Source organism: Mesoplodon bidens, assembly GCF_964165515.1.
Source record: "Mesoplodon bidens genome assembly, chromosome: 2".
Lineage (NCBI taxonomy): Eukaryota > Metazoa > Chordata > Mammalia > Artiodactyla > Ziphiidae > Mesoplodon > Mesoplodon bidens.
The window spans coordinates 7,946,188-7,959,468 of NC_138177.1; positions in this window are offsets into that span (position 1 = coordinate 7,946,188).

The following is a 13,281-nucleotide window of genomic DNA, read 5'->3' on the forward strand; positions in this document are numbered from 1 at the left end:
TACTAGAAATCCAGTTGGTTTCAACTGAAAAACACTATGTGAAATATATTTTAATATTCTCTACATAATTTGTCTTATTCAAGGAAGACAATATTTGCTTAAATAAAGTCTATCCTTGTTTTTAAACAAAAATGCAATTCCACTTAGCATAAAACAAGCAAAAAAAAAAGAAGGAATAATATCTAAGTTCCAATTTATGAATATCTAATGTTCTCACAAAAAGTAAAAATTTAAAACCTGTCTTAAATCTTTATTACAATATCAATATTAATTAAGAAAACTGCTGACATTTCATTCAAACCTCACAATAGTGAAGTAATAAATGGACCCTCATTAGATGCTCTCTTGAGAATTTTACACATTTCTGCTTTTTGAGAAGCTGTGGTATCCCTTTGTTCTAGAGCTGCCACTTCTCTCTGATTTCAAGGACAAGTGAAGGTATTCAACGTGTAGAAATCTCTGAGGGGCTAAGTGATTTCCAGCATTGACTTGTCAGGATAATTACTAAACTCGTCTGTTTGTGCACACTCACACCTAAACACAGTGCCTCACAAAGAATATAATTTTATTTCTCGTTAATGGAGCCAATCAATCACTGTGGATGGGCAGTCTCTGTGAACAAAGATCCAGAGACCCAGGCTACCAGAGCAGCTCAGACTTACACACGTACAAGGAAGATCGTTTCCATCACAGCCAGATGCATCCAGGGAGACAAAAATGGAAGAGTATGTGCCATGCAAATGTTGTTTTTAAAACATAATTTAGATGTCACTGAGCTCACTTCTCTTCATGTCCCCATGGTGGGCAAATACTCCCATGGCCACATCTAAGAGCAACAGAAGCTGGGGAATGAAGTCTCAAGTTGAGAAGCTGTTCACCAAGAAGAGCAGAGCAAAGAGCGGGGAGTTGGGGGGACAGCTATAAAGTGGGCCGCAGAGAGCAAATATTCTCCCCCCAAAGTAATGACAAACTAAGGGCATGGGAAACATATCCTATACTGTCTATGATGCACAGTTAAATAAGGATATTTGATATTTTTTAAATGATGAAGTCTTAAGGCCAAGTTTTATTTGGTAATAATAGCTTTCAGTTGCTATTCTGGAGAAATTCTGTTCAAAAAAAAAAAACATGTTGTATTTAAATATAAATATTCTCTAAAATATCTAATGATCTAATGCTTCTTTTAAGATACACATTTTTATTTAATATAAAAGTGTAGTTTGTTTTTTCCTATTTGAAATATATATTTTAATGTGTGTGTGTTTACATTCATGTACTTAAGTATTAATTTAAAAAATAAGCTCTATTTAAATGAATAATATCAAAATATATACCAGAAATTTGGGAGTTTAGAGAAATTTAAGTTTAGAGAAGTTGAGTATCAAGAAGAGAAGATAACTATATCAGAAAAAAATGGGTTATATTTTGCTGTAATAAGTACTAATGCCAAATCTGTGTTGTAAAACAGTGACAGTTTGTTTCTGGCTCATGCTGCATACACAGCTCACCAGGTGGATAGTCATGTTGTCCTTTCTCCTGTAACGAGACTCTGGGAGCAACTCCTTCCAGAAATACAGCCAATAATTATGGAGGAAGGAAAGTGAGAACACGGCCAACACTGAACTAGCTCCCCACTCTTCAAGATCCTGCCAGAAGTGCCCAAGGGCACCTCCAATTTCATGTCACTGGATAAAGTAAATCACTTTGCCAAACTTAACATACAGGGACTTGGGAAATACAACCCTACCTTATGCCTAGAACAAAGGAAAATGAAAGACCTGTATGTAGTATAAATGCCTACGACCATCTCACTTTCAGTTAATCAACTACATTTTCCCATTAAAAATAACACCCATGCCTTCATAGTAGAAGAAACAAAAATCCTTACAGTGATAACATCAAGCTAAATATTATGGATTTCTGTATAACTAGAGAAAAAGAAAACTGCAATGACACTAGAAACTGCCATTTGAAGTGGAGGAGGGAGATGGGAAACACAACAGAATGGTCCTGAAATCCCACTGGAGAGATACTGAGTGGGCATCTTACACTAGGAATAGAAAATACTTCTTGAGTGGATTCTAATTTGTCCACTGAGAGAGAAACATAGTCCATTTATCTGTAGATTTTTCCCACCCTCTACATGCTTAATCTTTCTTCATTATCACTTTTGCCATATAGTAGTTAGACACTGGAAAATTTGCCTTCCTTAGGGGCTGAGCAACTTTCTGAGTTTGTTTTCTGCCTGTAGGTAATTGGTGACTCCAAGGACATTTTAAGGAAGGAAGGAAGGAAAGAGAAAAAAGAAAGATGAAGAGGACTGGAGGGGAAAGGGGTGGGAAGAGAAGAAAGGAAAGAAAAAAAGGAGAGGAGTGGAGGGGGAGAGGAGAGGAAGAGAGAAGAGGAACATAGGAGGGGAGGGGAATTTTCATAAAAGAGCAAAAAAGTAATCATACAAATAATGTAAACCCCTAAGAGAAGTGCAGGTTGCTTTTTACAGTATAAGGAGAACAGGAATGCTGCAGATCAATATTTGAAGAGAGAGTGTCTGAGAACTTTCTAAAACTGTCAAATAAAAGCAAATGGTAGATACAAGAAATCCTATGAAGTTAAGATAGAATAAAATTTAAACACATTCAGTAGTTCTTTGTAAAATTCCTGTATTACCATGTAAGTAAACAAATGTCAACAGCAATAATTGTTCAAAAGAATTCATTTAGAATTGAAGTATCAGTCCTTTCAGAGAGTTTTTTGATTGTTAAGAGCATCTGTTTCTGTGAACACTTATTGTCTGCATTATAGACAATTTTACATATGCTTTGATGTGTTTTAATTTTCTATCTATATTTCAAATACCTGGCTTATTGTTTACTGGAAATTTTTTTAAAAATACACCTCTTAAGTTGACTTTCAGCACCAGTAATTTATTTTGCTTAATCATCCCTGAAACTTAATTGAAAACTCTGTAAAAAATAAGTCAGTGATGGATAATGTTTTACTTTATAGTGTTGGGGTAAACATCAATTGATTATAGAAAAAGTCCTGGAAATAACAAGATTTAAATACTAAAAATCAAATAATGCTTATTTGCATGCAAATACTTTCTTGTTTTTATACTACAGTTTATATGTAACATAGAAAAGAGGCTTCAAGATGGCTGAAGGGTAAGACGTGGAGATCACATTCCTCCCCAAAAATACAACAGAAATACATCTACATGTGGAACAACTCCTACAGAACACCTACTGAATGCTGGCAGAGGACCTCAGACTTCCCAAAGGCAAGAAACTCCCCACGTACCTGGGTAGGGCAAAAGAAAAAACGGAAAACAGAGACAAAAGAGTAGGGACAGGACCTGCACCAGTGGGAGGGAGCCGTGAAGGAGGAAAGGTTTCCACACACTAGAAGCCCTTTCTATTAGAGAAAGAAGAACAAAAACCCCCAAAGTTAGCAGAAGGAAAGAAATCATAAAAATCAGATCAGAAATAAATGAAAAAGAAATGAAGGAAACAATAGCAAAGATCAATAAAACTAAAAGCTGGTTCTTTGAGAAGATAAACAGAATTGATAAACCATTAGCCAGACTCATCAAGAAAAACAGGGAGACGACTCAAATCAATAGAATTAGAAATGAAAAAGGAGAAGTAACAAGTGACACTGCAGAAATACAAAGGATCATGAGAGATTACTACAACCAGCTCTATGCCAATAAAATGGACAATCTGGAAGGAATGGACAAATTCTTACAAATGCATAACCTTCCAACACTGAACCAGGAAGAAACAGAAAATAAGAACAGACCAATCACAAGCACTGATATTGAAACTGTGATTAAAACTCTTCCAACCAACAAAAGCTCAGGACCAGATGGCTTCACAGGCAAATTCTATCAAACATTTAGAGAGGAGCTAACACTTATCCTTCTCAAACTCTTCCAAAATATAGCAGAGGGAGAAACACTCCCAAACTCATTCTATGAGACCACGATCACCCTGATACCAAAACCAGACAAAGATGTCACAAAGAAAGAAAACTACAGGCCAATATCACTGATGAATATAGATGCAAAAATCCTCAACCAAATACTAGGAAACAGAATCCAATAGCACATTAAAAGGATCATACACCATGAACAAGAGGGGTTTATCCCAGGAATGCAAGGATTCTTCAATATGCGCACATCAATCAGTGTGATACACCATATTAACAAATTGAAGGAGAAAAACCATATGATCTTCTCAATAGATGCAGAGAAAGCTCTTGACAAAATTCAACACCCATTTATGATAAACACCCTCCATAAAGTAGGCATACAGGGAACTTACCTCAACATAATAAAGGCCATATATGACAAACCCACAGACAACATCGTCCTCAATGGTGAAAAACTGATACCATTTCCACTAAGATCAGAAACAAGACAAGGCTGCCCACTCTCACCACTATTATTCAACATAGTTTTGGAAGTCTTAGCCACAGCAATCAGAGAAGAAAAAGAAATAAAAAGAATCCAAATCGGAAAACAGGAAGTAAAGCTGTCACTGTTTGCAGATGACATGATTCTATACATAGAGAATCCCATAGATGCTACCAGAAAACTACTAGAGCTAATCAATGAATTTGGTAGAGTAGCAACAAAATTAATGCACAGAAATCTCTTGCATTCCTATACACTAATGATGAAAAACTTGAAAGCGAAATTAAGAAAACACTCCCATTTACCACTGTAACAAAAAGAATAAAATACCTAGGTATAAACCTACCCAAGGAGACAAAAGACCTGTATACAGAAAATTATAAAACACTGATAAAAGAAATTAAAGATGATACAAATAGATGGAGAGATATACCATGTTCTTCAATTGGAAGAATCAACTTGTGAAAATGACTCTACTACCCAAAGCAATCTACAGATTCAATGCAATACCTATCAAACTACCAATGGCATTTTTCACAGAACTAGAATAAAAAATTTCACAATTTGTATGGAAACACTAAAGACCTCAAATAGCCAAAGCCATCTTGGGAAAGAAAAATGGAGCTGGAGGAATCAGGCTCCTGGACTTCAGATTATTCTACAGAGCTAGAGTAATCAAGACAGTATGGTACTGGCACAAAAACAGAAGTATAGATCAATGGAACAGGATAGAAAGCCCAGAGATATACCCACACACATATGGTCACCTTATCTTTGATAAAGGAGGCAAGAATATAAATTGATAATGGACAGCCTCTTCAATAAGTGGTGCTGGGAAAACTGGACAGCTACATGTTAAAGAATGAAATTAGAACACTCCCTAACACCATACACAAAAATAAACTCCAAATGGATTAAAGACCTAAATGTAAGGTCAGACACTATCAAACTCTTAGAGGAAAACGTAGGCAGAACACTCTATGACATAAGTCACAGCAAGATCCTTTTTAACCCACCTCCTATAGAAATGGAGATAAAAAGAAAAATAATCAAATGGGACCTAATGAAACTTAAAAGCTTTACACAGCAAAGGAAACCATAAACAAGACAAAAAGACAACCCTTAGAATGGGAGAAAATATTTGCAAATGAGGCAACCAACAAAGGGTTAATCTCCAGAATTTACAAGCAGCTCATGCCACTCAATGTGAAAAAAAATAAACAGCCCAATCCAAAAATGGGCAGAAGACCTAAACAGACATTTCTCCAAAGAAGATATACAGATTGCTAACAAACACATGAAATAATGCTCAACGTCATTAATCATTAGAGAAATACAAATCAAAACTACAATGAGGTATCATCTCACACCAGTCAGAATGGCCATCATCAAAAAATCTACAAACAATAAATGCTGGAGAGGGTGTGGAGAAAGGGAACCCTCTTGCACTGTTGGTGGGAATGTAAATTGATACAGCCACTATGGAGAACAGTATGGAGTAAGAACTAAAAATAGAACTACCATACGACCCAGCAATCCCACTACTGGGCATATTCCCTGAGAAAAGCATAATTCAAAAAGAGTCATGTACCAAAACGTTCTTGCAGCTCTATTTACAATAGCCAGGACATGGAAGCAACCTCAGTGTCCACTGACAGATGAATGGATAAAGAAAATGTGGCACATATAAACAATGGAATATTACTCAGCCATAAAAAGAAACAAAATTGAGTTATTTGTAGTGAGGTGGATGGACCTAGAGTCTGTCATACAGAGTGAAGTAAGTCAGAAAGAGAAGAACAAATACTGTATGCTAACACATATATATGGAATAAAAAAAAAAGTCATGAATAACCTAGTGACAAGAGGGGAATAAAGATGCAGACCTACTACAGAATGGACTTGAGGACACGGGGAGGGGGAAGGGTAAGCTGGGACGAAGTGAGAGAGGCATGGACATATATACACTACCAAACGTAAGGTAGATAGCTAGTGGGAAGTAGCCGCATAGCACAAGGAGATCAGCTTTGAGCTTTTTGACTACCTGGAGGGGTTGGATAGGGAGGGAGGGAGACACAAGAGGGAAGAGATATGGGGATATATGTATATGTATAACTGATTCTCTTTGTTATAACGCAGAAACTAACACACCGTTGTAAAGCAATTATACTCCAATGAAGATCTCAAATAATAAAATTATAAAGTATATATGTAACATAGAGATGAACATTGAAGACAAAACAACTATCAAATAACATTTTCTAATATTTCTTTTATGATTTATACCTCTTTAAAGTTTAATATATTTCCTTTTGATATAAAGATGACATGGACTTTATTTCTGTGTATATATTTTAAATTGCGTCATGTTTGTACACTTGTAATTTAAGTGATATCATCTAAATCATCAAAAAAGTCTTTCAGAACTTTCAGTTATTCCTGCAAATGACATAATAATAGTAAAAAGCAACTGGAAAGCTACATGTAAAATAACGAAATTAGAACATTTTCTCACACCATATACAAAAATAAATATAAAATGGATTAAATACCTAAAAGCAAGACTTGAAACTATAAAACTCCTACAAGAGGACACAGGCAGACACTTTTTGTCCTAAATCTTAGCAATATTTTTTGAAACTGTCTCTTAAGGCAAAAAACAAAACAAATGCAAAAATAAACAAATGGGACTAATTAAACATAAAATCTTTTGCACAACAAAGGAAACAACTGAGAAAACGAAAAGATAACTTATGGAATGGGAGAAAATATTTGTAGATGATATAATATGACCAATAAGGGGTTAATACCCAAAATATATAAACAGCTCATACAACTCAACATCAAAAAGATACAAGTAACCTGATTAAAAAATGGGCAGAGGACATGAGTAGACATTTTTTTCAAAAGTGCAGATGGCTAACAGGCACATGAAAAGATGCTCAACATTGCTAATCATCAGGAAAATGCAAATCAAAACCACAGTAAGATATAACCTCATGCCTGTCAGAATGGCTATCATCAAAAAGTCAACAAATAACAAATGTTGGTGAGGACGTGGAGAAAAGGGAACCCTAGTACACTGTTGGTGGGATTGTAAATTGGTGCAGCCACTACGGAAAAAATCATGGAGGTTCCTCAAAAAAAACTGAAAAGAGAACTACCGTATGACCCAGCAATTCCACTCCTGGGTATATCTCTGAAGAAAATGAAAACACTAGTTCAAAAGATACATGAACCCCAATGTTCAAAGCAACATTATTTATAATAGCCACGATACAGAAGAGACTTATGTGTCTATCAACAGATGAAAGGATAAAGAAGACGTGGTATCTATATATACTCAGCCATAAGAAAAGAATGAAATTCTGCCATTTGCAACAACGTGTATGGACGTAGAGGGTATTATGCTAAGTGAAATAAGTCAGACAGAGAGAGACAAATACTGCATGATATCCCTTATATGTGGAATCTAAAAAAAAAAACTGATGAATGTATATAACAAAGTAGAAACAGACTCATAGATATAGAAAACAAACTAGTGTTTACCAGTGGGGGGAGGAAAGTGGGGAGGGACAATATAGGGGTATGGGATTAAGAGATACAAACTACTACATATAAAATAAATAATCATCAAAGATATATTGTACAGCACAGGGAAATACAGCCTTTATTTGGTAATAACTTTAAATAGAGTATAATCTATAAAAAATACTGAATCACTATGTTGTACACCTGCAACTAGTATCACATAGTGAATCAAGTGTACTTCAAAAAAATTTTTAAAGGAAGAGTCAAAATCACAAAATAAGTAGTAAATATTTCTGCATACTTTTTTATCTTTCTAAAATAGTCTAGGTATATTGTCATATATTCAATGCTACACAACTAGCTATGTGAAATATTTAATATATTCTGTTACTTTAATTTGATGGCTGTTGATACATTTTTTAAAATAAATGATATTTACCTTTATTTTTACTGTATAACTGAGGCCCTAATTACAATCTTTCATACAAATACCTTTAAAAGCCAGATATGTTCTCAAAAATGTTTAAATTTTGCATGCAAAGGTAAGTCCAAATGTCTATAAAAAAGAGCCTATTTGCAAATTGGCAAAGAGCAATGAACAGAGCTGCAGAATGCATTCATTTTCTAACTGCCATTGTGTGTGAGAGTTTGTGTGCTTTCCAAAGCTTTTCTGACTTGCCAGCCCTGTCAGATATGCTTGCTGGAGCTTGGAAAGGAAGCCTACCACATTCTCCATTCTTGGCACAGACATCAAGAAAGTTTTAAGAAATACAATTTCATCTACTGCTATACATTTCAACTTTCAGCAATAGCATGTTCAAGGAGAAACTTAACTTTAGGTTAAATTAATTGATATTTTATATTTATTTGCATTTCAGTGTCATTTCAAGAAATTGTATTTCCTCTTTCTGAAAGCATACTTGATAGTGAATATTATTTAGTAACATTACTGTTTTGTCTTCAAATCATATACTTAATCACATTTCCTGTGTTCAAATATTGCACTTTAAAAAAGCAGGTTGCATGGTAGATACGGCATGCAAAAGCATCTCTTATGCTGAAATTACTAATGAATTATATTATTAATGGATAAAATACAAGTAATTTTGTTTCATAATAACATGTGATTATTATTCCCAAAGTGACCCAGTGATTGTGAAAAAATTCAGAAAATTCAAAGGGCTACTAATAATATTCAATTAAATTAATCACATAAAATATTAGATTGAAATCATAGATAATATATACAATTAAAATTATAGAACTAATTAACCACTCAATGCCTGCTTGGGATGAGCTACAAAGTAAAATATGTAGACAACAGAAATCTATGATTTTTGAGTGTCAAAAATTGCCTAACATTCTTCTTTCATTAAAGATAAAATGAATTGCATAAGGGAGCTCTGGAGAAGGTCAAAATCATACATTTTGAGGAACTAAAACTAATTTTAACTTAGAGTGATATTATCACCAGCTGGATATTCAAATCTGTATTTCACATAGACATTTAGATTTTCATTTCTACTTAAGCTTAGATATCAGTCCATTACCTTTAGTAGGAAGGGTCAAATCCATTAACTTGTCCAACTCACATAGAACCATCACATAAAAACTACCAAGATAGAATTTTTCTGTATCTTAAAAATTTTAACACACTAAATGTATAATATAGCCAACTAAGGAATAATCTAGGCCTTTCTGTTTTATCGTTAAGAATGAATTTTTGTAATTTATGTTGTATTGCTTAAAATAGAGTGATAGCTAGATTCAATACTAATTTACTAAGAATCTATCTTTTTTATCTATCTACCATCTATCCTTATATTTTCTAGCTTATATGAGTATTGCTGTCAGATAATTTTTAACTGTCAGCAACTTTAAGAATTGCCTCTTTTGAAAAGAGTATCTTCACTCAAGGGCATGCCCTGTTCTCAGGGTGGCCTGTATCCAATGACTGATCTCTGTGAGGTAGAAATTCCTTGCCTCCTTTCCCCAATTTGGGACAACTTTGTATTGTCCCAAATACAAAGTATCATCCCCATTTCAGAGTTCCTTATAGAGGCCTCCATTGGAAATTCTATCTCACAGGTCCCAGGGAATCCAACCTGTAACAGGGGCCAAAACTCTTCCGTGTAGAGCCAAACCTAGACCATAATAATCCTAGTGCATAATAGTAGGTTCTCAATGCTGTTCGCAAGTGATTAGTTGAGGGTTCTACCTACACACCTGAAAGCAAACACACTAGTGCATGATTTCTATTAGTTTTTTTTTTTTTGCATGATGTTGGATATACATTGAAAAGCCACCTGAACAGTTAAAGAGACCAAACCAGATTGTTAGGCAATACTGCATAGAGTGACACTGTATTTTCTCCTGAATAGCAGTGAAATTACTGCCATAAAATGGAAGATATCTTGATGTTTTGATTAATTTTCTTATAAAAATGTGAGTGCATAGATTGTTTTTAGCACATTATAAAAACCATGTTGACTGATCCTTTTAGAAAGCACTTGAAAATGGCATCGTGACAGGCCAGAGTGCTTTAGAGAAAAAGGCAAATTTATATTTTAGCAACTTTATTTTGTGACTTTTCTCTGAGCACTCAAAATACTATTTAGCTGAGTCATTAAAGTGGTGGCAAGTCTTGATTATTCTGAAAAGAAGCTCTTCTTTCCAGCAATGTACAAAATTTGCAAACTAAAATACACACGCATTTACAAACCCCAGAGAATTCTAATGAGTACTTAAGAATGCCTCTGACTAGATAATTCCAAATTTTGTACTACAAGTGCTGCAGATATTATTATTGGCTAACATAAACCCAACTTATTTTGAACTAGATAAGTATATGTTTTACATAAATAATAAATATGTTCTTAAACTCTAGGAAACATATATGTAGGACCTTAATGTTTTCCATGTCATGCTAGATGCTAAGGATATAAAAATGAATAGGAGGTAGGACCTGCCTTTAAGAATCTCATCAATCCAGTAGGTGAAATTTAACCAACCAGCATATTGAGACTGGGAGGGACATTCTGCTTCCTATTTCTTCCTTCTCTAGAGTCAAACACAGGTCAGATTACAGTCAGGTATAGATACTCTTTTAGCATAAATGTCATACTAAAGATGATCAGAGGGTTGTTAAACTGGGTGATATAAAAAGCCTCATTATCTTCAAGATAACACACCTAAAGGGCAAATGTATAAGAAGACCCACTTTCCTCTCCCCTCCTTTACTCCAAAGGATTGAAAGAGCATTGACTTTAAAAGGACACAGCCAATATAAGAAAAGGTAAGGTACCTGAGGCCAGGGGTCCAACGGGGATAAATGACCCTAGGAGAGAGGAAGAACAGACAGATGGTCCAAGAAGAAGAATATGCTCAGGGATTCTCCATGGTGTGTTCATAGGAAAAGGTAAAGAACTGAGGTCCTCACCAGGGAGGAATACTGGTGGTAATGATGATAATAGAAAAAGGCAGACAAATCACAAATGGATTTTAATACATATCTCAAATTTAAACTAATTTTTTTTCACGGTGTTCCAGATTCTGTGGATTTACTTAAAGAAATTCTATCTGGGGCATTAAATGTACTCATCACATGCATAATGGTTTAATTGTGGTATCATAAAGCAATTCTGTATGTTTTATCTAACTGGTTACTATGAGGTGATAAGAGAACACATTAGAAATCAATACATTCAGCTTGAAGATTTTAACCAGGACACTAGAAAGGAAGAAAAGCTAGAGCTGGGTTTTCAAAGGGGACTCACTGGTTTCTACCTGAACAAGGTAATGAAAGTATACCTCAGGCAGAAGCTCAAGCATAAACAAGAGAGGTCAGAGAGTGTTTTTCAGAAACACCAAACTGTCAGGACTGTAAGGAAAACTTAGTATTCTAGGATATGTAAAGAAGAATTTATACACAATTTTAGATAATACTTAACAACAGAATGCCTTTGTAACCCCAGGAAATTACCAGGGAAAAATACATTTTTTTAGTTGTTTTGCTCTTGGTTATAATACCTTCCATGTTTCTATTTCTTAACTGGATGTGAAAAACAAAACCAAAATCGAATGAAACTGATAACAGAGGTAGTAAAATTTAGTAGGTAGTATATTAGTTTCCTATTGATACCTGTGAAATAATAGAAAAATATATATTGGTATTTGCCTCCATTTCCTGACAGAGCTCCTAAAACCCTTGTAAATAGGGATGCTAGGAGAACCTTTGTTCTAATATTTAGTCTTTGACCCTGGTTCTTGACACAGAGATCCCAAGACCTTTGTAGTGGTCTCAGTGATAGGAACATCTTTTGTTCTAATAAGATAACTCTTGGTGTGTTTCTGAGTGGGTGCTGGTCACCAGAAAGACCAAGCTATGATCAGAAGTTTTCAGCCCCACCTCCCATTCTCCAGAGAGTGGCTGGAAACGGAGTCAATAACCAGTTATATGTACATGATGAAGCCTCCAGAAAAGTCCCAGTAGTGTGGGGTTTGGAACTTCCATGTAGGTGAACACATCCAGGAAGGATGCCAGAAGGATGGCACAGCCCAGCTCCGTGAGAACAGACGCTCTTGCACTCTGGACATTTCAGACCTAGCCCTATGTATTCATTCATCCAGATGTTCACCTGTATCTTTTATCATACCTTTCATTACATAATAAACTGGTAAACATAAGTGTTTCCTTGAGTTCTGTGAGCTTTTCTAGCAAATGATTGAGTCCAAGGAAGGAGTTATGAGAACTTCTGATTTGTAGCTGAGTTGGGACAGAAGTTATGGATTACCTGGGACCTACCACATGCGACTGGCATCTGAAGCGGGGGACAGTCTCATGGGACTGAGCCCCTAACCTCTGAGATCGGCGCTAACTCTGGTAAGTGTCAGAATTGAACTGAATTGTAGTACCCCCAGCTGGTGTCGCAGAAAATTGCTTGGAGTGAGGAAAAAACACACACATCTGGTGTCAGAAATATTGTGTGTAGGAGGAAAGGAGAAACACAGAGTGATTTTCCCTAGAGACTCTCTTAACAAATTGCCACAAACTTAGTGGCTGACAACAACACAATTCATCTTACAGTTCTAGGTCTCACTGGGCTAAAATCAAAGTGTCAGCAGGACTGAGTTTCTTAGGAAAGAACCTGATTTCCTGCCTTCCCATCTTCTAGAGATCATCTGTGCTTCGCGGCTTTTACCTCCTTCTTTGAAGCCACCAATGGCCAGTATCAGCCTGACTCTGATCCTTCTACATCCCTCTTCCATTTTAAAGGATCCTTGTTTTTACACTGGTCCTACTCCTATAATCTAGAATATTCTCTCTATTTTAA